The following is a 25,244-nucleotide window of genomic DNA, read 5'->3' on the forward strand; positions in this document are numbered from 1 at the left end:
CAGGACCAGATGGATTCACTGCTGAATTCTACCAGACATTTAAAGAAGAACTAACTCCAATTCTTCTCAAACTATTCAGAACAATCGAAAAAGAGGGAGTCCTCCCAAATTCTTTCTATGAAGCCAGCATCACCTTAATTCCTAAGCCAGAGATAGATGCAGCACTGAAAGAGAATTACAGACCAGTATCCCTGATGAACATAGATGCAAAAATCCTCAATAAAATTCTGGCCAATAGAATGCAACAACACATCAGAAAGATCATCCACCCAGACCAAGTGGGATTTATCCCTGGTATGCAGGGATGGTTCAATGTGCGCAAAACAATCAATGTGATACACCACATTAACAGACTGCAGAAGAAAAACCATATGATTATCTCAATAGATGCCGAGAAAGCATTCGATAAAATACAACACCCGTTCATGATGAAAACTCTAAGCAAACTGGGTATGGAAGGAAGATTCCTCAATACAATGAAAGCAATCTATGAAAAACCCACAGCCAACATCCTATTGAATGGGGAAAAGTTGGAAGCATTTCCACTGAGATCTGGTACCAGACAGGGATGCCCACTCTCACCACTGCTATTCAATATAGTTCTGGAAGTTCTAGCCAGAGCTATTAGGCAAGAAAAAGAAATTAAAGGGATACAAATTGGGAAGGAAGAACTCAAACTATCCCCCTTTGCAGATGATATGATTCTTTATTTAGGGGACCCAAAGAGCTCTACTAAGAGACTATGGGAACTCATAGAAGAGTTTGGCAAAGTAGCAGGATATAAAATCAACGCACAAAAATCAACAGCCTTTGTATACTCAGGCAATACCACGGCTGAGAAAGAACTGCTAAGATCAATCCAATTCACAATAGCTACAAAAACAATCAAATACCTTGGAATAAACTTAACCAAGGACGTTAAAGATCTCTATGATGAAAATTACAAAACCTTAAAGAAAGAAATAGAGAGGATTTTTTTTTTTTACAGGCAGAGTGGACAGTGAGAGAGAGAGAGAGAGAGAAAGGTCTTCCTTTTGCCATTGGTTCACCCTCCAATGGCCGCCGCAGCTGGCGCACTGCGGCCGGCGCACGGCGCTGATCCGAAGGCAGGAGCCAGGTGCTTCTCCTGGTCTCCCATGGGGTGCAGGGCCCAAGGTCTTGGGCCATCCTCCACTGCACTCCCTGGCCACAGCAGAGAGCTGGCCTGGAAGAGGGGCAACCAGGACAGAATCCGGTGCCCCGACCGGGACTAGAACCCGGTGTGCCGGCGCCGCAAGGCAGAGGATTAGCCTAGTGAATGTGGGTGGGAGGGACGTTATTGGGGGGAAGCCATTGTAATCAATAAGCTGTACTTTGGAAATTTATATTCATTAAATAAAAGTTAAAAAAAAAAACTTTTGAATAAATCAAGCCCAATATCAAAAAAAAAAAAAAAAAAGAAAGAAAGAAATAGAAGAGGATACCAAAAAATGGAAAAATCTTCCACGCTCATGGATTGGAAGAATCAATATCATCAAAATGTCCATTCTCCCAAAAGCAATTTATACATTCAATGCAATACCAATCAAGATACCGAAGACCTTCTTCTGGAAAAAATGATGCTGAAATTCATATGGAGACACAAGAGACCTCGAATAGCTAAAGCAATCTTGTACAACAAAAACAAAGCCGGAGGCATCACAATACCAGATTTCAGGACATACTACAGGGCAGTTGTAATCAAAACAGCATGGTACTGGTACAGAAACAGATGGATAGACCAATGGAACAGAATTGAAACACCAGAAATCAATCCAAACATCTACAGTCAACTCATATTTGATCAAGGATCCAAAAACAATCCCTGGAGTAAGGGCAATCTATTCAATAAATGGTACTGGGAAATCCAATGCAGAATCATGAAGCAAGACCCCTACCTTTCACCTTACACAAAAATTCACTCAACATGGATTAAAGACTTAAATCTACGACCCGACACCATCAGATTATTAGAGAACATTGGAGAAACCGTGCAAGATAGAGGTACCAGCAAAGACTTCTTGGAAAAGACCCCAGAAGCACAGACATTCAAACCCAGAATTAACAATTGGGATTGCATCAAAGTGAGAAGTTCTGTACTGCAAAAGAAACAGTCAGGAAAGTGAAGAGACAACTGACAAAATGGGAAAAATTATTTGCATACTATGCAACAGATAAAGGGCTGATAACCAGAATCTACAAAGAAATCAAGAAACTCCACAACAACAAAACAAACAACCCACTTAAGAGATGGGCCAAGGACCTCAATAGACATTTTTCAAAAGAAGAAATCCAAATGGCCAACAAACACATGAAAATATGTTCAGGATCACTAGCTATCAGGGAAATGCAAATCAAAACCACAATGAGGTTTCACCTCACCCCAGTTAGAATGGCTCACATTCAGAAATCTACCAACAAAAGATGCTAGAGAGGATGTGGGGAAAAAGGGACACTAACCCACTGTTGGTGGGAATGCAAACTGGTTAAACCACTATGGAAGGCAGTATGCAGATTCCTCTGAAACCTGAATATAACCCTAGCATACAACCCAGCCATCCCACTCCTTGGAATTTACCCAAAGGAAATGAAATTGGCAAACAAAAAAGCAGTCTGCACATTAATGTTTATTGCAGCTCAATTCACAATAGCTAAGACCTGGAACCAACCCAAATGCCCATCAACAGTAGACTGCATAAAGAAATTATGGGACATGTACTATATAGAATACTATACAGCAGTCAAAAACAATGAAACCCAGTCATTTGCAACAAGATGGAGGAATCTGGAAAACATCATGCTGAGTGAATTAAGCCAGTCCCAGAGGGACAAATATCATATGGTCTCCCTGATCGATGACAACTAACTGAGCACCAAAGGGGAAACCCGGTGAAGTGAAATGGACACTATGAGAAACAGTGACTTGATCAACTCTTGTCCTGACTGTTGATGTACAATGTAATACTTCATCCATTTTAGTTTTTTGTTGTTGTTGTTCTAGTACTATTGGTTGAACTCTGTAATTAACACACAATTATTCTTAGGTGTTTAAATTTTAACTGAAAAGTGATCCCTGTTAGGAATTTGGAAAACATTATGCTGAGTGAAATAAGCCAGTCGCAAAGGGACAAATATCATATGTTCTCCCTGATAGGTGACAATTAACCGAGCACCAAAAAGGAAACCTGTTAAAGTGAAATGAACACTATGAGAAACGGTGACTTGAAGCCCTTGCCCTGACTATTGATGAACAACTTAATACGTTATCCCTCTTAGTATTTTTTTTGTTTATTTGTTCTACTTAATACTTTTGGTTGAATACTGTAATCAATACACAATTCTTCTTAAGTGCTGAAACTTAACTGAAAAGTGATCGCTGTTAAATATAAGAGTGGGAATAAGAGAGGGAGAGATGTGCAATTTGGGACATGCTCAAGCTGACTTGCCCCAAACGGTAGAGTTAGAAACATACCAGGGGAATCCAATTCAATCCCATCCAGGTGGCATGTACCAATGCCATCTCACTAGTCCCAGTGATCAATTTCAGTTATAATTGATCATAATGATAGGACTAAGAGCCAAAGGGATCACATAAACAAGAATAGTGTCTGCAAATACTAACTGATAGAATAAAAAAGGGAGAGAACGATCCAACATGGGAAGTGAGATACACAGCAGACCCATAGAATGGCAGATGTCCTAAAGAGCACTCTGGCCTCAGAATCAGCCCTTAAGGCATGTAGATCCGGCTGAAAAGCCCATGAGAGTATTTCAGGCATGGAAAGCCAAGACACTCTGGGGAAAAAAATGACCTAAATGAAAGATCTCCGCGAGTGAGATCCCAGTGGAAAGAACAGGTCATCAAAGAAGGAGGTACCTTTTTCTGAAGGGAGAAGACAACTTCCACTATGACTACGACCTTGTCTAAATATGATCAGAGTCGGTGAACTCAAAAGGCTTCCATAGCCTTGACAACTCATGACAAGAGCCTAGGGTGATTACTGAGGCCATAAACAAGAGTGTCAATTTGTTAAGTCAACAACAGGAGTCACTGTGCACTTACTCCTCATGTAGGATCTCTGTCCTTAATGTGTTGTACATTGTGATTTAATGCTATAACTAGTACTCAAACAGTATTTTTCACTTTGTTTCTATGTGAGTGCAAACTGTTGAAATCTTTACTTAATATATGCTAAACTGATCTTCTGTATGTAAAGAGAATTGAAAATGAATCTTGATGTGAATGGAAGGGGAGAGGGAGTGGGAAAAGGGGAGGGTTGTGGGTGGGAGGGAAGTTATGGGGGGGGGAGCCATTGTAATCCATAAGCTGTACTTTGGAAATTTATATTCATTAAATAAAGTTTAAAAAAGAGAAAGACAAAAAATAATAAATAAATCTTAAAAAAAAAAAGTGGGAAAAAAAGTGAAGAAAATGAACAAATCTTAAATGTAGGCCACCAATAAGCACATCAACATACATAAAATTAGGATACTAGAAGAATGGAAAATCATTAAAAAATTTTGAAAAAAATAATGGCTTGGGGCCAGCGCTATGATGCAGCAGGTTAACGCCCTGGCCTGAGGCGCTGGCATCCTATATGGGCGCCAGTTCAAATCCTGACCTCTTCTCTTCTGATCCTGCTCTCTGTCATCGCCTGGGAAAGCAGTAGAAGATGGCCCAAGTCCTTGGGCCCCCGCACCCACGTGGGAGACACAGAAAAAGCTCCTGGCTTTGGATTGACACAGCTCCAGCCATTGTGGCCAATTTGGGAGTGAACCATCAGATGGAAGATCTCTCTCTCTCTCTCTCTCTCTCTCTCTCTGCTTCTCTTCTCTCTGTGTAACTCTCTGACTTTTGAATAAATAATATTTTAAAAATAATGGCTTAAAACATCCTAGATTTGATAAAAAACATTAATGTACACATTCAAGAGGCTCAATGGATAAACACAAAGATATGCATACTCAGACACTTCATAGCAAAAATGTTGAAGACAAATATGTAGAGTAAAAGCATCATGAAAAAATGATTATGTTCAGTGAGAACCTCACTCAGTAATATTAATAGCTATCTTCTCTTCAAAAATGGTGGATCCAGAAGTGTAAGATGACAAAAACTATTAACCAAATATCTTTTATCCAAGGAAACCATCTTCAAAACTGAAAGATGAAGACATCCCAGGTACAAAAACATTAAAAAATCTGTTAATAATAGATGCACTTAGTAAGAAATAAAGCAATTCTTTCAGGTTGAACACAAGTAACCAAAGTAATTTGATTCGTGAAAGCAACAGGAGAAGACAATCCATTGTGCCCAAGAGGAAACAAAGAGCACTAGTGAGGGTGATGATGTCATTATAAAAGTCAGTTTAAAGAAATATTCATTTCTTCTCTAAAATGATTTAAAAGGCAAATGTAGTAAGAATATAAAGTATGCAAGGCCTATAACATAAAAATATAACTTTCCATTGACGTTAAAAGAACATAATTGGAGAGCAAAGTCGTATTGGAAAACAAATTGTGCCAGAGGGCAACTCAAATGAAAAGAATCACAAATGGTAAATAAGAAGTTTAATATAACAAACTTTATTAATATTCATATGTATTCATTATATTTCTTCTCTCAGCTTTTTAAAAAGAAATAAAATTTTAAAAAGTAATACATAACAATACCCTGTTGGTTATCTATCAATCATTAAAGAAGAATCAATGCCAGGCCGGCGCCGCGGCTCACTAGGCTAATCCTCCGCCTAGCGGCGCCGGCACACTGGGTTCTAGTCCCGGTTGCCCCTCTTCCAGGCCAGCCCTCTGCTGTGGCCAGGGAGTGCAGTGGAGGATGGCCCAGGTGCTTGGGCCCTGCACCCCATGGGAGACCAGGAAAAGCACCTGGCTCCTGGCTCCTGCCATTGGATCAGCGCGGTGCGCCGGTCGCAGCGCGCCGGCCGTGGCGGCCATTGGAGGGTGAACCAACGGCAAAGGAAGACCTTTCTCTCTGTCTCTCTCTCTCACTGTCCACTCTGCCTGTCAAAAAAAAAAAAAAAAAAAAAAAAAAAAAAAAAGAAGAATCAATGCCAAATCCTCACAAACATTGTCAAAACAAAGAAAATGCGAGAGGGGGCCAGCTTTGTGGTTCAGCCACTTGTGACACCAGCGTTCCCTATCAGGGCACAAGTTTGAATCCTGTATACTCCATTTCCAATTCAGCTCCTAGTAGTGCACCTGGGAAAGAAGCAGAATATGGCCCAAGTAGTTGGGCCCCTGCCATCCATGTAGCAGACCAAGATGGCGTCCCAGGGTCCTGGTTTCAGTCTGGCCCACCGTGGTTGTTGAGGTCATTTGGGTAGTGAACTAGTGGATTGGAGATCTGTCACTCAGCCTTTCAAATAAATAATAAATCTCTTAAAACAAAAAATATGAGAATGTTTTCCAGATAATTCTATAAAGCCAGTATTACCCTAATTTCAAAAGCAGATAAAAACAGAAGAAAACTACCATCAATGTATCTTATGAATATAGATGCAAAAATCTCAAACAAAAATACTAGAAAAATGAATCCAGCAATACATAATAAGGATTATAAGTCATGGGGAAGTGGCATAAATCCCAGAAATGTGAAGTTGCTTTAACATCCAAAAACAAACCTATGTAATGTAATGCAATCAAACAAATAATATAATCTACCTAATTATCTAAGTGGACAGAACAGGATTTGGCAAAATCCTATACTGTTTGATGATAGAAACATTCAACAAGCTAGGAATAGAAGGAAACTTTCTCAACATAAATAAAGGAGTCTATAAAAATTCCCCTGATGGGGCAAGCATGGTGGCACAGCAATAAGCCACTAGTTGGGATCCCTACACCCCTAATCAGAGTGACTGGTTCCAGTCCCACCTCCACTTCCAGTCCAGCTTCCTGTTAACAAATACTCAAAAAAGCACAGATCATGGCTCCAGTATTTGGGTTCCTACTACACACCTGGGTGTCACAGATGATGTTCCAGACTCCTGGCTTCAGCTTGGCTCAACCCCAGGTATTGAAGGTGTTTGGGGAGTTAATCAACAGTTGGAAGATCTCAATCTCTTTCTCTCTCCAACCCTCCCTGGCATTCTGCTTTTCAAATAACGATAAATAAGTAGACATTTTTTAAAAATCCTCCCAGATGATACCATATTCTATAAATGACTGAGGGATGTCTAATCTCATCACTTTCCTCCAAAAATCACACTAGAAATTTTAGCTAAGACAATTAGGCAACAAAGAAATATTTAAGCATCCATACTGGCCAGAAAGTAGTAAAACTATCTCTGTTGAGATTATATTACCTTGTATACAGATATTCCTAAAGAATCCACTAAAGCAAAAATTTTGATCTAATAAATGAGTACAGTATGCTTTTTAATATCAATACATAAAAATCAATTGCATATAAAAAGCCTTGCAATAAAGAATCTGAAAATGAAATTCAGAAAGCAAATCCATTTACAATAGAATCAAAAGGAATAAATGTGAGCAGTAAGTTTAATAAAACAAGTGAAAATTTGTATCCCATAAGCTATAAAACATTTTTAATGAAATCAAAGATCTAAACAAAGATTAAAGATATACCAGTTTTACGGATCAGCAGATATAATATGGTAAAGATGGCATACTTTCCAGATCTCTTGATGTATAGTTAACATAATCCCTTTCAAAGTCCTTGCCAATTTCCTTGCAGAAATTAATGGATTAATACTAAAAGAGTATATTACTCAAAATAATCTTGAAATGTATGAATAAAACTGGAGGTATCTCAACTCCTGATTTCAAAATGTACTTCAAAGGTGTAATATTCAAAAAAATGATAGGATATAAAAAGGGTAAACATGTAGATCAATGGAATAGATCTGAAAGTCCATAAAGTAACCCACATGAGGAATCTTCAAAAAGCTCATGGAAAATGTAAACTATGAAAAAATCTATGAATTTCATTTTTTTAAGATTTATTTCTTTTACTTGAGAAGCAGAGTTACAGTGACATCCACTGATAAATTCCCCAAATGGCTGCAATGGGCTGGAGCTGGACCAGGGGGAAATCAGGACCCTAGATCTTCATCCAGGGTCTCCCATGTGACTGATGGTGGTTCAAGTACTCGAGCCAATCTTCTGCTACTTTCCCTAGACCCATTAGCAGGGAGGTGGATCAGAAGTCGAGCAGCTGGGACTCAATCAAGCACCCATATTGGATGCCAGAGTTTCAAGAGGCAGCTTTACCCACTATTCCACAATGCCAACCCCCTAATAGATTTTTTTTTGACAGGCAGAGTGGACAATGAGAGAGAGAGACAGAGAGAAAGGTCTTCCTTTGCCGTTGGTTCACCCTCCAATGGCCGCCATGGCCAGCGCGCTCTGGCCGGCACACCACTCTGATCCGATGGCAGGAGCCAGGTACTTCTCCTGGTCTCCCATGGGGTGCAGGGCCCAAGCACTTGGGCCATCCTCCACTGCACTCCCTGACCACAGCAAAGAGCTGGCCTGGAAGAGGGGCAACCGGGACAGAATCCGGTGCCCCGACCGGGACTAGAACCCAGTGTGCCGGTGCCGCAAGGCAGAGGATTAGCCTAGTGAGCCACGGTGCCGGCCCCTAATAGATTTTAAGATTTTATTTATTTATTTGAGAGGTAGAGTTATTGACAGTGAGAGGGAGAGAGAAAATGTCTTCCTTCCATTGGTTTACCCCCACAATGGCCCCAACAGCCAGAGCTATGCTGATCCAAAGCCAGGAGCCAGGAGCTTCTTGAGGCCTCCCAGAAGGGTGCAGGGGCCCAAGCATTTGGGCAATCTTCTACTGCTTTCCCAGGCCATAGCAGAGAGCTGGATTGGAAGGGCAGCTGGGACTAGAACTGGCACCAATATAGGATGCTGGCTATGCAGGAGGATTAACCTACTGCACCAGGGCTCCGCCCACCCCCCTCCATGGATTTAAATTTTACACCAAAATAAACATATCTTAAATCCTTTTCTAAATAAAATTTTTAAAACTCTACTGTATCTAAGTTTGAGTTATTAGGGTGCTAAGACTACACTTTCAGGAAGAAAGAAGAATCTCAAAATATGGTGCTATATTAACTAGACAGTCATATTCAAAACCATGAAATCAGACAGCCTTTGTATACAGTCAGTGCCTTGGCTGAGAAAGTACTTCTAAGACCAATCCCATTCACAGTAGCTACAATAGCCTCAAGTACCTTGCACTAAATCTAACCAGGGAGGACAAAGATTTCTACAATGCAAATAACAAAACATAAAAGAAAGAAAAAGAAGAAACAAAAAAAAAATAGAAAAATCTTCTATGTTCATAGATTGGAAGAATTGATATCAAAATTTTCATACTACTGAAAGCAATTTAAAGATTCAATGTGATACCAATCAAAATACCAAGAACATTCTTCTGAGATCTAGAAATAATGATGCTAAAATTCATATGGATGCACAAGAGACCCCAAATAGCTAGAGCAATCTTATACAACAAAAACAAAGCCAAAGGCATCACAATACCAGATTTCAAGACATATTATGGGCAATTAAGATCAAAACAGCATGGTGTTGGCACTAAACAAATGGGTAGACCAATGGAACAGAATAGAAATTCCAGAGGGACCAGCGCTGTGGCATAGTGGGGGAAGCCTCCACCTACTGTGCTTGCATCCCATATGGGCATCGGTTCGAATCCCAGCTGCTCCACTTCTGATCCAGCTCTCTGCTTTGGCCTAGAAAGCAGTGGAAGATGGCCCAAGTCCTTGGACCCCTGCACCCACATGGGATATCAGGAGGAAGCTCCTGGCTCCTGGCTTCTGATTGGTGCAGCCCTGGCCATTGCAGCCATCTGGGGAGTGAACCAGTGGATGGAAGACTTCTCTCTCTCTCTGCCACTGCCTCTCTGTAACTCTCCCTTTAAAATAAATAAAATAAATAAATAAATCTTTTTTAAAAAAGAAATACACTCAAGAAATCAATCCATACATCTAAACTAACTTATCTTTGACAAAGGAGGTAAAAAAAAGTCAATCCCTGGAGCAAGGACAGTCTAACAAATGGTGCTGGAAAAACTGGATCTCTGCAAGCAGAGGTATGAAAAAAGACCCCGAACTTTCACACAGAAATCCACTCAAAATGGGTCAAGGACCTAAATCTATAAACCAATAGCATCAAATTACTAGAGAATATTGGGGAAACTCCAAGACATTGGCATTGGCAAAGACTTCTTGGAAAAGACCCCAGAACCACAGTCAATCAAAGCCAAAACTGACAAATGGGATTACATCAAGCTGAGAAGCTCAACACTGCAAAAGACACACAGCAAAGTGAAGAAGCAACTGATGGAATGGAGAAAATATTTGCAAACTCTGAAACTGATAAAGGATTGATATACAGAATCTATAAATATTTCAAGGACCTCAATAACAGCAAAACAGATAATCAAGTTAAGAAATGGGTAAAAGGACTTGAAAAGGCATTTTTCAAAAGATGAAACCCAAATAACCAACAGACACATGAAAAAATGTTCAGGATCACTAGCCATCAGGGAAATCCAAATCAAACCCACCCCTATTAGAATGGCTCTCAAATGGAAATCAACAAACAACAAATGCTGGTGAGGATGTAGGGAAACAGGTACTTTGGTCCACTAGTGGTGGGAATGTAAACTGGTGCAGCCACTGTGGAAGATAGTATGGAAATACCTCAAAAATCTGAATATAGACCTACTCCATGATCCAGCCATCCCACTCCTGGGAATTTACCCAAAGGAAATGAAGTCAGCCTATGAAAGAGTGAACTATATTCCATGTTTATTGTAGCTCAATTCACAATAGCTAAGATATGAAATCAACCCAACTGTCCATCAACTGAAGACTGGATAAAGAAGTTATGGTAAATATACACTGTGGAATACTACACAGTGATTAAAAAAAAAAAAAACATGAAATCCTATCATTTGCAGTGAAATGGATATAACTGGAAGCCATTATACTTAGTGAAATAAACCAGTCCCAAAAAGACTAATACCATATATTCTCCCTGATTTGTGGTAACTAATAGAGTACCTAAATGGTAATCTATAGGAGTGAAATTGACATTGAGATTCAATGATTTTTATAGGCCTTGCCTCAACTGTTGAGGAACAGCGTTTTGTTTTGTTTTCATACTATTTGTTGAACTCTTTACTTCGTATCGAGTTAATCTTATGAGTACAAAGTTAACTGAAAATAGATCTTTGTTAAAAATTAAGAATGGGAATAGGACAGGGAGAAAGAATAATGATGGGGGCATGGGCAGGAAGGAAAGTAGGGTGGGAAATATCACTATGTTCCTGAATCTGTATAAAGGATATACATGAAATTTGTAAACCTTAAATAAAATTTAAAAATTAATTAATTAATTAAGACTTTCTCCAACCATCACTATGTTCCTATATCAGTATATGTGAAACATATGAAACTTGTACACCTTAAATAAAATTTTATAAAAACTTTTCAAAGGTCAAAGGATACTATGAAGACATTAAAACGATAACCCACAAAATGGGAAAAAATTTTCACAAATCATATATTTTATGATAAGGAATTTAAATCTAGAATATATAATGAACTTCTAAAACTCATTAATGAAATAAGAGAATTTAAAAGTTGGTTAAGTTCTTAATAAACACCTCCCTACAAAGATATACAAATGCCCAACAAGTGCATGAACAGATTCGGACCTTCATCAGCTATGATACAAACGTCAGTCAAAACCCCAAGATGCTACTTCATACCCACTAGGATGGCTAAAATCAAAGTGACAAATAAGTATTAGTGAGGATCTGGAAAAACTGTAATCCTCAAACATTTTTTGTAGGAATGTGAAGTGGTGCAGCCACTTTGTGAAACAATCTGGCAGTACCTCAAATGGTTAAAAGTGGAGTTACCAACTAATCCAGGAATCCCACACCCATGTATGTACCAACAAAGTGAAAAAATAGTCAAATAAACACTTGTGCAACAATATTCATAGCAGCATTCTTCATAATAGCCAAAGGTGGAAACAACCCAAATGTCCACCAACCAATACAAATGGATAGCAAAACGTCATGTAAACATACAATGAAATATTATCTATTAATAAGAGGGAATGAAGTCCTGATTTACATTACAACATGAAAGAATCCTGAAAACATTATGCTAAATGAAAGAAGTCAGACACAAAAGTCCACGTTATATGATCCCATTAATAAGAAATGTCCAGTATAGATAAATAATTAGCAATAGAAATGGATTAATGATTACCTATGGCTTGCAGACTTCAGAAGAATTAGGGAATGATTACTAACGGGCATGAAATGCCATTTGGGGTGATAAAAACATTCTAAAATTGACTGTAGTGATGGTTTTATAACTGCAAATATACATACCAAAAAACATTGGATTGTATTTCAATGGGTAATTGCAATATTTGTGAATTATAGCTCAATAAGATTGCTTAAAAAAGAAAGGATAAAACCTGCACAATAAAATATATCTCCCAATACTTCCACAATTGGAAGCAATTCTCTATCACATCTCTTTTATGATTTGCTGAAGTTATATATTTTAGTCCTTGCTTATCTATTTACCTGTCAAATAATGTGAGTTATTTATACATTTGGTTAAGAAAGAGAATGAAAATTAGACAAAGTAACAATGCATGACTATTATTAGAATTTCTGTTGTGCTGATCCATAGAGATTATTCTGGGGAAGAATAGGGCAAGAATATATGAAATAGGCTGAAATTGGGATAGGATACTGGTTCCAAGGACAAAGAGAACACCATCTGAAAACATTTCATTTAGCAATAAAGTAAACTTTGAACCTAAGAGGAAAATACCTCTTGAACTAAACCAAATATCTCTTCTACTAGGAGAGAAGTTTTGCCTCCCACTTGACTCCCCAGAAGTGGATTTCACAAGTTTACATGCAACCCCACATTGAGCCACATTATCTACTCACAATAAAATTGTGAGCCTTAAGTACCCCATTTTTATTCCTTCATCTTGCCTGCCAGAGACTCTAATGATGAATCAAATAATACAGAATAACGTGGGCAGCCTGTGGCTGCTTCCTTGTCAAAAAGAAAGAAAGAAATGGAGTTCAATTATACACATTAGCCCTAATTTTGGCCTTTGGATGATCAGATAATGTTTCTGTCCATGAAATGAATTCTTGTGGCAAGCCCATGCTTTTCAGTGTCAAAAATAAAAGCTTCCAATTAACTGTCAAAAGCTTTTCCAGCATCTGGAGACAGGAGTAAATTGGAGTCTTTTATATTGGTGGCTTTTGACATTATATTAAACAATCTTCTAAGGTTGTCATAGTCCCGTCTCCTTTAGATTTATCCCCAATGATGTGTGTTTATCTATCATTTTATTTGGCCATCTAATATTTGGGCTCAATTTGTACATTTCTTATATTTGAGGGAAATCAAGGAACACTGTAGCCACTGCAATAATCATGTCCTGTTTCAGGACAAGACTTTTCCATATGGGAACTTTTTTTTGCCTTTTCTTCCTCCAAAAAGGCACTCCTCTGTAGGGTTATGTGCAGCTGTTCCAGCATTGGCAACCATGAAGGACATTATGTAGACAACTATTTGGATATTGTAGATTGCTGTAATCTGTTCAATAAGGTAAATATTAGAGCTGTTGACAAACACAAATTTCTGTTCAAGTCTGAGAGATTTTCTCTTTAAATGGAAAGTGCTGCATAGCAACACTTTTTCCCTCCTAGTATCTTCTCTACTCAAGGATTTCCTTTGTTTTACATTTGAAAAGGTAATCAAGTCACATAAATGAACTAAGAATTTTTCATTTGCTCTTAACTCTAAAACTTTAAGTTAGAAGCAGAGAAGCTTCTTTTTCATTGCTTCATATGTTAATATTTGGGGCTATTTTCTCATTTAATTCCTGTTTTCTTTGTTCCTCTTTCATAAGAATGTCTGCATTTACCAAATTTAACTTGTGTTCCTTTTGGATTCATAAAAGCATGTATTTTTCTTTAATCAAAGTCTGTGTTCCCTGGGAAGCTAAAAATTATTCCTGGCTGAGTGTATTATGTATTAACAAAAAATACAAAATCATTTGTATTCATTTTTCAAAATGCTTCTTGGCCTAATTTAGAAAGTCTTTGTTGTATTTACTCATTTGAACTATTTTTTTATTTCTTCACACATGGCCAACCATACAAGTGTCAGTAGAACTAGAGCACTTCCATTTGGATAAGAGAAGATGTGATCCATTTGGAGCAGATGAGTGGAGATAAGCAGTATGATGGTGTAAATTTCTTCATACCCTTCTTACCAGTCTCCAGGCACTTCTTGGCTAAGGCATATTAAGAATATTAACAATAGGGGCCGGTGCTGTGGCTCAATGGGTTAACACCCTGGCCTGAAGCGCCAGCATCCCATGTGGGCATCAGTTCGAGACCCAGCTGCTCCACTTCCTGTCCAGGTCTCTGCTATGGCCTGGGATAGAAGAAAATGGCCCAAGTCCTTGGGCCCCTGCACCCACGTGGGAGACCTGGAAGAAGCTCCTGGCTCTGGATCAGCACAGCTCCAGCCGTTGTGGCCATCTGGGAAGTGAACCATCGGATGGAGGACCTTTCTCTGCCTCTCTCTGCCTCTACTCTCTCTGTGTAACTCTTTCAAATAAACAAATATTTTTAAAAAAAGAATATTAATAATAGTCCCATGAGTCTTTCTTGGAGGGTCAGAAAAAAACCTTACCAAATCATTAACCAGTTACTTATACCAAGTTAAGTCCTCCAACAACCAAGTTAGACAAAGACAGGTGTAGTGGTCTAAGGTGGTGCCAATCTGAGGTCAAAAGTAGTCTAAAGTCTAAGAAGTTATAGGGCAAAGAAAATTCAAACTACATTGTGGAATAATGTGGTCAAAACCTGAGAAATTTGGAAAGTATTCAGGACTAAGTAAAAAGTGGGCCAGAATCAACAGGTGCTTAATTCAGAAGCTATGAAAATGCTTTGGTAAGACTTGTATTTGTAAATGGCTGTGATGCACAGCCTCACAGAAGACATTAGGGAATAAAGAAATGGGATCAGCCAAGCCCCTACCTGGATCCTCTCCTTAGTCCTGACAATCAGGGGGCATTTGGCACCAAATAACAAGGCACTCCCAGGTACTCTGTCTTGTTCCCTGTCCCGGTGTCTTGCTCTACAAGACAGTCCCTTAACATAACTTTTAGAGACAGGTTCAAAGGTCTTAATCCCTAACTTGAACCATTTTTCCTCACATTTATACCTTGATGTCTAGGAGATACTACTCTAAATTATCTGAATTTTAAATTCTTTCTCTGACTGTGGTCCCTTGACCTGGAATTTTCCTTTGCATTGCCACTCTAATAGAGATTATGTTGGCTGAAGATCAATTCAATCTTCTACAACCCTCTCTCCACCCTTTCACCTAACCTCCCAAAAGTGCCACTTAAGTTTCAACCTCCTTTTTTCACTAAAAGTAAAACAAATGTGATGGCAATAGGCAAAGTTGAAGTGACTTAGTATCTCAATAATGATAGCTCCTTCAAACTTCTTAGATGGAAATATGAAGAATTTTCCCTAGGAGTTTATGTCCTATTTACAAAAGCTCATTAATTTCCTACCAGCCTGTGTTACTAAGTTATTCTTAACCCTAAATGGTATGAAATCAGATGGGAACAAGAAGCCATCGTTATACTTTTTCCATGTGAGACAGTTTTCAGGAAAATATTTATGTTTACATTTTTGTTTCCAGTTAAATGAGAGTATTACCCTCTCCATGGGATGAAGTTATTGAAAACGACAACAATGATCTCATAGCTGATATCTATTTGGTCTTCACTTCATGTGTCAAGTACTTTGCTAAGTACTGTAGTATAGAGATTAACTTTAAGCCTCGTTGAAACTGCCATCTTTGTTTTATATATGAGGAAACTAAGGGTCACTAAAATTCATTGGCCTGCCCAAGATTCAAGCAAATAAATTTTTACAAATGTTTAAATGCACATAAAAGATATGAATACACACACACACACACACACACACACACATATACACTGCATACCGTGCTCCAATGCCCCACGTTAGTAAAAGGGTGGTCTGGAAGACTCTCTGTGCAGGCACGAAGGTGTATTCCTTGATTTAAGGATGTCACAATACTGGGTCAAGGCACTGGTAGGCTTCCTTATGGATAATAAATAAATGAGACCTGAAGGGCTCCCGGCAGCAGGCAGAGCTCTAGAGAACAGAAATGTGCTTTTTCCGCAAGACCCATTTCCACCCCTGAATGCTCCGCACCCTGGATGTGGACCACACACTCAGAGGAATTGCAGCTTCAGTCAGGAGCATTGGCCTGGTTTAGTGCTTTAATGTAACAATGGAGGCCTCGCTGAAGGAACTCCTGCAATTGAGCTCCCAACACTTGTTCACTCAAGTAGAGTCCATGCACAGCCTTCGATATGGGGCACAGTAGAGGAAGCCCATGGTATTTGTTCTCCTGCCATCCTCATTACAGAAGAGCAAGTGGTCAGGAGTACAGATTCTAGAGCCAGATTCTGAGGTTTGAATCCCAGATCTGCTACTGATTAGCTGTGTACTCTTGCATAAATTACTTAACATTTCTCTATACCTGTAAAAGAGAGATAATTATAGCACCTAGTTTATCAGATTTTTCTGAGGAACATAAGTAAACCAATATTGGTACTTGGCACACAGTAAGCATTCATGATAATTAGGCAGCATCATCATGACCACCATCACCATCAGTCATTATCTCTGCCCCAGGATTTAAAGGGGTGGGGAAATCACAGGATGCAGCTATGAATGAATCCAGCAGCAAAGATGACCACAATTTTATTAAAAAACCCTTACCAAACAGCATGTTCCTTGACTATGCCAAAATGGACTCAACCACTTCCTTCATCTCCAATTCATCACTATCCCCAAATAGACTCTCATTACTTTCTACCTGCACTACTACAAAATCTTTCAGACTGTCTCTTCCTTCTCTAATAAGTCACTGATCCTGTTAGCCACTCAATCTTTCTGCTTGAAGTCGAAGTGTCTTAGATTTCTTTCTAAACCTTGCTACCTCTTATACTACCACATGCAAAGAGATGCTAAAAAAATGTTTTCTGAGATCATCCGTAAATTCCTTTCAAGGAACAGGGCATGGTGCTAGTAATAGAGAGGAGAGAGAGGCCGGCACCGCAGCTCACTTGGCTAATCCTCCACCTGCAGCGCCGGCACACCAGGTACTAGTCCCAGTTGGGGCACCAGATTCTGTCCCAGTTGCTCCTCTTCCAGTTCAGCTCTCTGCTGTGGCCTGGGAAGGCAGTGGAGGATGGCCTGGGTGCTTGGGCCCTGCACCTGCGTGGGAGACCAGGGGAGGCACCTGGCTCCTGGCGCAGCACGGCCATTTGGGAAGTGAACCAGCGGAGAGGAAGACCTTTCTCTCTGTCTCTCTCTCACTGTCTAAATCTGCCTGTAGAAAAAAAAAAAAAAAAGAGCAAAAGAAACTAACAGTAGTGATGTTTGTGACATAATTGTAGTGGTAAATTCTGGTGACACTTGTATTGTTTTTTTTTTTTATTTGACCTTTATTTATTTATTTTTTAACTTTTATTTAATGAATATAAATTTCCAAAGTACAGCTTATGGATTACAATGACTTCCCCCCCATAATGTCCCTCCTACCCGCAACTCTCCCCTTTCCCACTCCCTCTCCCCTTCCATTCACATCAAGATTCATTTTCGATTCTCTTTATATACAGAAGATCAGTTTAGCATACATTAAGTAAAGATTTCAACAGTTTGCTCCCACACAGAAACATAAAGTGAAAAATACTGTTTGAGTACTAGTTATAGCATTAAATCTCAATGCACAGCACACTAAGGACAAAGAATAAGTGCACAGTGACTCCTGTTGTTGACTTAACAAATTGACACTCTTGTTTATGGCTTCAGTAATCACCCTAGGCTCTTGTCATGAGCTGCCAAGGCTATGGAAGCCCCCTGAGTTCACCGACTCTGATCATATTTAGACAAGGCCATGGTCAAAGTGGAAGTTCTCTCCTCCCTTCAGAGAAAGGTACCTCCTTCTTTGATGACCTGTTCTTTCCACTGGGATCTCACTCGCGGAGATCTTTCATTTAGGTTTTTTTTTTCCCCCAGAGTGTCTTGGCTGTCCATGCCTGAAATACTCTCATGGGCATTTCAGCCGGATCCACATGCCTTAAGGGCTGATTATGAGGCCAGAGTGCTGTTAGGACATTTGCCATTCTATGGGTCTGCTGTGTATCTCACTTCCCATGTTGGATCATTCTCTCCCTTTTTGATTCTATCAGCTAGTATCTGCAGACACTATTCTTGTTTATGTGATCCCTTTGGTTCTTAGTCCTATCATTACGATCAATTGTGAACAGAAATTGATCACTGGGACTAGTGAGATGGCATTGGTACATGCCACCTTGATGGGATTGAATTGGAATCCCCTGGTATGTTTCTAACTCTACCGTTTGAGGTAAGTCAGCTTGAGCATGTCCCGAATTGAACATCTCTTCCCTCTCTTATTCCCACTCTTACATTTAACAGCGATCACTTTTCAGTTAAGTTTCAGCACTTAAGAAGAATTGTGTATTCATTACAGTATTCAACCAAAAGTATTAAGTAGAACAAACAAAAAAAAATACTAAGAGGGATAACATATTAAGTTGCTCATCAACAGTCAGGGTGAGGGCTGATCAAGTCACCGTTTCTCATTGTGTTCATTTCACTTTAACAAGTTTCCTTTTTGGTGCTCAGTTAGTTGTCACCTATCAAGGAGAACAGGTGGTATTTGTCCCTTTGGGATTGGCACTTGTATTGTTTATAACATACTTTTTTAAAAATTTTATTTATTTAACAGGTGGAGTTGTAGACAGTGAGAGAGTGAAACAGAGAGAAAAGTCTTCCTTCCATTGGTTCACTCCCCAAATGGCTACTACAGCTGGCGCTGAGCCAATCCAAAGCCAGGAGCCAGGTGCTTCCTCCTGGTCTCCCATGCGAGTGCAGGGACCCAAGCACCTGGGCCATCCTCCACTGCACTCCCGGGGCCACAGCAGAGAGCTGGACTGTAAGAGGAGCAACCAGGACTAGAACCCGGTGCCCATATGGGATGACAGTACCACAGGTAGAGGATTAGCCAAGTGAGCCACGGCGCTGGCCCCCCATACTCTCTTTAAGATATATTCATTTATCTGAAAAGCACACTAAGACGAGGAAAGGCAAGTAATATCCACAATTGAAAAGAAAGAAAACTAAAGATTGATAAGGTAAGATGACTCAGTCAAGACTTCACTATACTGAGAACTGTATCCTGCAGTCTGTGGCTGCTTTATTTGCTTCTTTTTAATATAATAAATGTGTTGATTTGGAAGGGAGAGACAGACAGACACAAACCAACAGAGAGAGATCTTTGATCTGGTGGTTCACTGCCCTAATGTCTCCACAGCCACAGTTGCACCAGCCAAAGCTGAAAGCCAGGAACTCAATCAGTAATCCTACATGAGTGGCAGGGACTCCACCCCTTGAGTCGTCATCTGCTGCCTCCCAGGGTGCACAAAAGCAGGAAGCTGAAATTGTAAGCAGAGCTGTGCCACTTTATCTTCTATTGGCAACTATTTGAAAAGTAGAATCATGTTATATTGCCTGATGAATTGTGTTCAATATGTTTAGAATAATAACATACATTTATTGGATATTTACTAAGCATCTATAATAAGGGGCCAGTGCTATGGTGCAGTGTGTTAAAGCCCTGGCCTGAGGTGCCAGTATCCCATATGGGCCCAAGTTCTAGTCTCGGCTGCTCCTCTTCCGATCCAGCTCTCTGCTATGGCCTGCGAAAGAAGTGGGAGGATGGCCCAAGTGCTTGGACCCCCGCAACTGCATGGGAGACCTGGAAGAAGCTGTGGCTCCTGGCTTCAGATCAGCTCAGCTCCAGCATTCCAGCCATCTGGAGAGTAACCAGCAGATGGAAGTCCTCTCTCTGTCTCTACCTCTCTCTGTCACGCTTTCAAATAAATAAAAATAAATTTTAAAAAAAGAACTAAACGTTTAACCTGTATTTATAATTTGATTCTCGACCAAATTTGTCCATTTTTATGAAAAAAAAAAAAACATGAGATTTACACATATTAAATCACCAGCGCAGAGTAATTTAGCTGCAGCAAATTACCAGCTAGTGGCTTTTGCTTTCAACAAGGGTCCTCTTCTATCCCCCCGTTACATCGATTCTCTGTTTCTGGCTGAGCCCATTAACCTGAGATCACCTTAAAGGAGGATTTGGACTTTTCCTACATCTGACAGAATAATTACATAATGATTTCAAACATATCTAAATTATGCCATATAGATTAAAATCTAAAGCTTATCTAATGTTCTTTTCATCTTGGATTTTTATTTATTTTTTCACCTGAGAATTTTTTACCTAAAAAGAAACATACTAAAAGGAAACACTCCATAAGCCCTTGTAATACATATTTATGTTTTGCTTGCAAACTTCTGGTGAAGCTTTCATTCCTAATGCTTTCTTATTTTTAGGTTGATATTGTAGTTCTTGTACATTCTTGCCTAGACCATAGTTTTTCCCTGTAATTCAAAAGCTGTCAAAGGAATGTTTTAATGATAGTTTTAACATTGCATTTTTTCTTTGATTCACCTATTTTCCCATCTTAATTTATCTTGTACAATAAGGGTATTAACCCAATCGTTTATCTGTAGCACCTTTTTTAAAAGTTTATTATTTGACATTGAATTTTGTTACTGATGGGTTTGTGTGTACAAAATATTTATTGTTTATAGAGTTAAGCCAATTGATATGTTTCTGGTTTTCACTATTATTGGAAAGTCCTTCCTTATACCTCAAAGAGATATTGCACCTATGCTATCTTTGATTATGTCTAGGTACTCTTGTATATCCTTTCTACCCTTCTCCCATTATTATTTTCCTCTTCGTTGTCCTTTCCCAATTAATCGACATGTTCTTCTGTCCTGTGTCTTTCCCTCTCAGCATCCTTCTTCTTAGTCTCTTACTATTATTGAACTTTTTTACCTTCTTTTGACATAAATCAGAACTTAAGGATCAAACCCTGTATTTTGCCAATTAACCACAGTAACAAACACTATTCCTTGAATAATTCGTATTACCTCCACTAATTTCTATTATCTTTATTGTATACCAAACTCCTGTATGTTTTGGATTTAACTCATCATTTTTGGGCCATTGTTGTTATACAACACTGTATTAATTATTATATTCTCTTAATAAATCCCATTTAGTCAATCTGTTACTCATTTTAATATAAATCTATATGTAATTTGCTAGGGATTTAATCAGCTCTTCTACTTTGTGTTTATTTATAAGTGAAATTATGTATAATTCAATGTGATTGTGTGGAACAGGGCACCTTTATCAACCTGAATTATTAGTGACAAAAATATAATCAAATAGCAAAACTTTTCTGTCTTTTCAAATACTTCAAGAAGATGGACATCATATGTTTCTTTTCATAGAAACGTGGTCTAAAAAATTTTCCCTCCGATTTCTTCCTGGCTTTTCAAGTTAGACTTCCTACTGCTTCTGTCTCTATTTTGATAACTAATAGTCTTAGAAACATGAGTTTTTATATGCATACTTGGTACTAGGTTTATGTGCAGTATTTCTATTTTGTCTCATTTGTTTCCATTAAAAATACTATTCCTCCATTAAACTAATAGACAAGGTTTTCCTCTAAACTCTCAGGTTTTAAAATAAATGATAAGGGGCCAGCGCTGTGTCATGGCAGGTTAAAGCCCCAGTGTGCAGCAGTGGAGGATGGCCCAAGCACCTGAGACCCCGCATGCCTGTAGGAAACTTGGACAAAGCTCCTGGCTCCTGGCTTTGGATCAGCTCAGCTCTGACTGCTGTGGTCATTTTGGGAGTGAACCAGCAGATGGAAGATCTCTTTGTCTCTCTCCCTGTCACTTTTTGTAACTCTTTCTTTTTTTTTTTTTAAATTTCAACACTTAAGAATAACTGTGTATTAATTACAGAATTAAACCAGTCATATTAAGTAGAACAGACAAAAAAAATACTAAGAGGGATAATGTATTAAGTTGTTCATTAACAGTCAGGGCTATGCTGATCAAGTCACCGTTTCTCATAGTGTCCATTTCACTTCAACAGGTTTCCTTTTTGGTGTTCAGTCAGTTGTCACCGATCAGGGAGAACATATGGTATTTGTCCCTTTGGGACTGGCTTATTTCACTCAGCATGATGTGTTCCAGATTCCTCCATTTTGTTGCAAATGACTGGATTTCATTTTTTCTTACTGCGGTATAGTATTCTAAAGAGTACATATCCCATAATTTCTTTATCCAGTCTACCATTGATGGGCATTTAGGTTGGTTCCAGGTCTTGGCTATTGTGAATTGTGCTGCAATAAACATTAGGGTGCAGACCACTTTTTGTTTGCCAATTTCATTTCCTTTGGGTAAATTCCAAGGAGTGGGATGGCTGGGTCGAACGGTAGGGTTATATTCAGGTTTCTGAGGACTCTCCAGACTGACTTCCATAGTGGCTTAACCAGTTTGCATTCCCACCAACAGTGGGTTAGTGTCCCTTTTTCCCCACATCCTCGCCAGCATCTGTTGTTGGTAGATTTCTGTATGTGAGCCATTCTCACCGGGGTGAGGTGAAACCTCACTGTGGTTTTGATTTCCATTTCCCTGATTGCTAGTGACCTTGAACATTTTTTCATGTGTCTGTTGGCCATTTGGATTTCCTCTTTTGAAAATGTCTATTGAGGTCCTTGGCCCATCTCTCAAGTGGGTTGTTGGTTTTGAGGTTGTGGAGTTTCTTGATCTCTTTGTAGATTCTGGTTATTAACCCTTTATCTGTTGCATAGTTTGCAAATATTTTTTCCCATTTTGTCAGTTGCCTCTTCACTTTCATGACTGTTTCTTTTGCAGTACAGAAACTTCTCAATTTGATGCAATCCCAATAGTTGATTTTGGCTTTGACTGCCTGTGCCTCCCGGGTCTTTTCCAGAAATTCTTTGCCTGTGCCAATATCTTGAAGGGTTTCTCCAATGTTCTCTAGTAACTTGATGGTGTCAGGTCGTAGATTTAGGTCTTTAATCCATGTTGAGTGGATTTTTGTGTAAGGTGTAAGGTAGGGGTCTTGCTTCATGATTCTGCACGTGGAAATCCAGTTTTCCCAGCACCATTTATTGAATAGACTGTCCTTGCTCCAGGAATTGGTTTTAGATCCTTGATCAAATATAAGTTGGCTGTAGATGTTTGGATTGATTTCTGGTGTTTCAATTCTGTTCCATTGGTCTATCCATCTGTTTCTGTACCAGTACCATGCTGTTTTGATTACAACTGCCCTGTAGTATGTCCTGAAATCTGGTATTGTGATGCCTCCGGCTTTGTTTTTGTTGTACAAGATTGCTTTAGCTATTCGAGGTCTCTTGTGCCTCCATATAAATTTCAGCACCATTTTTTCCAGATCTGAGAAGAAGGTCTTTGGTATCTTGATCGGTATTGCATTGAATCTATAAATTGCTTTTGGGAGAATGGACATTTTGATGATATTGATTCTTCCAATCCATGAGCATGGAAGATTTTTCCATTTCTTGGTATCCTCTTCTATTTCTTTCTTTAAGGTTTTGTAATTTTCATCATAGAGATCTTTAACGTCCTTGGTTAAGTTTATTCCAAGGCATTTGATTGTTTTTGTAGCTATTGTGAATGAGATTGATCTTAGAAGTTCTTCCTCAGCCATGGCATTGTCTGTGTATACAAAGGCTGTTGATTTTTGTGCATTGATTTTATACCCTGCTACTTTGCCAAAATCTTCTATGAGTTCCAATAATCTCTTAGTAGAGTTCTTTGGGTCCCCTAAATAAAGAATCATATCATCTGCAAAGAGGGATAGTTTGAGTTCTTCCTTCCCAATTTTTATCCCTTTAATTTCTTTTTCTTGCCTAATAGCTCTGGCTAGAACTTCGAGAACTATATTGAATAGCAGTGGTGAGAGTGGGCATCCCTGTCTGGTACCAGATCTCAGTGGAAATGCTTCCTACTTTTCCCCATTCAATAGGATGTTGGCTGTGGGTTTTTCATAGATTGCTTTGATTGTATTGAGGAATGTTCCTTCCAAACCCAGTTTGCTTAGAGTTTTCATCATGAACGGGTGTTGTATTTTATCAAATGCTTTCTCGGCATCTATTGAGATAATCATGTTTTTTCTTCTGCAGTCTGTTAATGTGGTGTATCACATTGATTGTTTTGTGCACATTAAACCATCCCTGCATACCAGGGATAAATCCCACTTGGTCTGGGTGGATGATCTTTCTGATGTGTTGTTGCATTCTATTGGCGAGAATTTTATTGAGGATTTTTGCATCTATGTTCATCAGGGATATTGGTCTGTAATTCTCTTTCAGTGCTGCATCTTTCTCTGGCTTAGGAATTAAGGTGATGCTGGCTTCATAGAAAGAATTTGGGAGGACTCCCTCTTTTTCGATTGTTCTGAATAGTTTGAGAAGAATTGGAGTCAGTTCTTCTTTAAATGTCTGGTAGAATTCAGCAGTGAATCCATCTGGTCCTGGGCTTTTCTTTGTTGGGAGGGCCTTTATTACTGTTTCAACACTTTCTGTAACTCTTTCAAATAAATTAAAAATAAATCTTTTAAAAACAAATAAAAATAAAATAACTGATAAGTCCTACTGTTTATTTTTATAATTTATTGATTGCTGATTTTACTCTTACAATTATCTTTTCTATAGCTTCATATTTTTCTCTAGTTTTTTCATTAATGCTCATACATTAATTTTCATTTTTCTTATTTAATGATAGTATTAAAGATATATGTCTAGATATAGATGTAATTATAACCTCAAATTTTATGCATATTAATATTTTTATGAGTTACAATCAATATTTTAAAGTCTCGCTTGTATTACAGAACTTATATTACAAAATGCTCATTTTATAATTTCCAAAGGAATGATTTTTCCTTAAACAGTTATGGTCAGTCAATTTGTCCTTTGAGTTGTTCATGTATGAAATATGAATTTTCTATGATACATGAAAAATTTTTATTTGTATGCTATGAAATTTGAAACTAATACTAATTTCATGGTGGTGAACAAATTCT

This window comes from Oryctolagus cuniculus, chromosome 1 (genome assembly GCF_964237555.1).
Source record: "Oryctolagus cuniculus chromosome 1, mOryCun1.1, whole genome shotgun sequence".
Lineage (NCBI taxonomy): Eukaryota > Metazoa > Chordata > Mammalia > Lagomorpha > Leporidae > Oryctolagus > Oryctolagus cuniculus.